Here is a 2,385-nt window from a genome sequence, read left to right as displayed (position 1 = left end):
AAATTTTAGAGGGTTGTGGTATATGAATCATTGCTGGATGAGGAAAGGAGTGGGGGAGGATCTGCAGGTGTGTATTGTAGAACTTTACTGATGTAGGCGTTGATTTCATTTGCAAGATTCTGTATTGTTCTTTACCCATCTGCTCCTGGAATTGTGTACTAATTATGATTTGTTGAAGTTTCATGCAGCATTGTACGATGGATTTATATGGCTGCCTGACTAGGTAAAAGAGCTATATATTTTAGCATTTCTAATTCAGATAATCTATTTCTTATGGACCTATGAAACCTTAATGTTAATTCACAAAGCTCGGTCTTGCAAGAAAAACAAAAGGCAGCATAGCTGTGAGAAGGTAATATATATCTTGTTTACTTTGTTGTAATTTGTGTGCTAACTTGGTCAGAGTTTTCCTATTTTGTAGTTTATGAAAAAAAAATGTCATGTTGTAGAAGATTTGCAAAATGTTCATCAAATTTTGGTTTATATTTCTTCCTAATATAAGAGCTCTATTTTCCCTGTTCATCCATCACTGCCCTTTTGATTGCAGTTCTTTCCTACAGATACAGCTGAAACTTACAATTTGAACCCTTGGCCGATGCAAGAGATTAAGGATTAAACTCATGGCGTCTAAAAAATTAGCTTGGGCTGTAAAAGGATCTAAAAAAGGGACTCTGAATGTCCTGTCAAAAGTGACTGACTCTGATAAACATTGATAATGGCATTTTGATCTGAAAAGTGGGCATCCGATTTCCTAATTAACTAACTCTGAACGCCCCATAAAAAATAACTCCAAACGTCCAACTTATATTATGTTTGTGCTTAATACTAGGATGCTGGTGCCTGCATACGAGCTGATGTTCGGGAAGCCATCCCTCCATAGACTCTTTGAGGGCTACTTCAATCAAGGAGGGAGGGTGAACGCAAGGGGTCATTTTGAAGATGCTGCAAGATCCTCAAGTTAATTTGATCACAATTATAGGAGACGCCCTGTGGGTGTCGTTTCTTCACACATAAAATATATTTTTTTGGCACTGACAACCATGTGCTCACATTCTTACATATTTATTATTTTTACAGGAAAATGTGACACCAACAACTAATGATGAACACATTCGTTCACTTATTTACATTGGCATTTTTTGTCACCGGGACAATTTTATTGCCATGCATGATTTTGTTTATGAGACTATTCAGGCATTTCTGAGCTTCTGTAAAGATGAGTACTACAAACCCTTGCTTGTTCTCTCGGACTAGGCCTACCGCAAGCTTACCTCGACTGATTTCGGTGGCCCAAAGTGGCACTAGCTCGGAGACGACATCAACAAGCTCCTGGAGACTTGGTTGGTGGTGAGGCACCTAGGTGATCTTGTGGATGGCTTTGAAATTCAATGGCATAGAAGGTGCAGAGGGAGAGGCGTGAGCAGTGGCGCTGTGCCTCCAACATCTCTCTCACACATGAGCATTTGTGGCTAACAGATGGCATGCGAGAGGAGAAGCGGGCGTTTGTCTGTTTTGGGAATTACAAGGATGGCACAATATCTAGGGTATTGTTGGATGTTAATTTATTTCTATGAGTTTGATCAAATTTTGACTTTTTTGAGCTGAAGTTTGACTTTCATAAACCTAATATAACATAGCAATACAAAGAAAGAAACTCAACGGTATTCGTCAAAGAGGCGAGCACCTGGAGCTTTCTTGGTTGGGACTGACCCTCCCCCGTGCTATAGTGACAGGAGAGGCGAAAAGGAGGTTCCCCTCCATCCCTCGCTTCGCCGACGGCTGGATCGACGGTTCCCTCCCTCTCTAGCCGCTACTTCAGCGACAGGGGAGTGGGGGGACCTCAGATCTGTGCTTGAAGCGTGTAGATAGTAGGGTAGTTGTCTCCGGCGGCGTTGGCTGTTTTTAATGTATGTCATCTTATACTACCATCAACAACATAAGTATACGTGAGTATGAGACATGCACACAAGGTATATTTGATTGGGAGTGGACGAATCTTTGAAAAGAGCATTAGCGGAGACGTGCGTTGCACGTGCAAGCTTACTAATATGGTTGCACGTGCAAGCTTACTAGTATGGATATAAGGGAGAAATATCTTCCGATTTTCAATATGACCCGGCATCACCAATCATTATAACCCGGTGTCTACAACAATCATGAACCGGCATTGGCAACAATCATGAACCGGCGTTGGAAACAATCATGACCCGAAATTATCAGTTTTTATAACCCTGCGATTTTGGAAATCATAGATCGGCAAGTTCTACATTTTCAAACCGGCTGAATATCAGTTGAATATTTGAAGACCAATATTTTTGTGAGCTCAGAGCATTGAAGGCCGATTCAAATGGATTCTTTATTTACAAAATATCTTCTACAAGCAAA

At 40.8% G+C, this 2,385-nt stretch overlaps 1 long non-coding RNA gene across 1 annotated transcript; it reads left to right on the top strand.

Moving 5' to 3' along the window:
* Nucleotide 1: 1 nt before the first annotated feature.
* On the top strand, nucleotides 2-881 carry LOC119344263. The gene is made up of 3 exons (XR_005166549.1): nucleotides 2-67; nucleotides 179-223; nucleotides 830-881. It is a non-coding gene; the product is annotated as an uncharacterized LOC119344263 (long non-coding RNA).
* The last annotated feature ends 1,504 nt before the right edge of the window (nucleotides 882-2,385 follow it).

This window comes from Triticum dicoccoides, unplaced genomic scaffold (genome assembly GCF_002162155.2).
Source record: "Triticum dicoccoides isolate Atlit2015 ecotype Zavitan unplaced genomic scaffold, WEW_v2.0 scaffold161457, whole genome shotgun sequence".
NCBI lineage: Eukaryota > Viridiplantae > Streptophyta > Magnoliopsida > Poales > Poaceae > Triticum > Triticum dicoccoides.
Note: the sequence above shows the minus strand (reverse complement) of the source record. Positions and strands in the feature narration are given on the sequence as shown.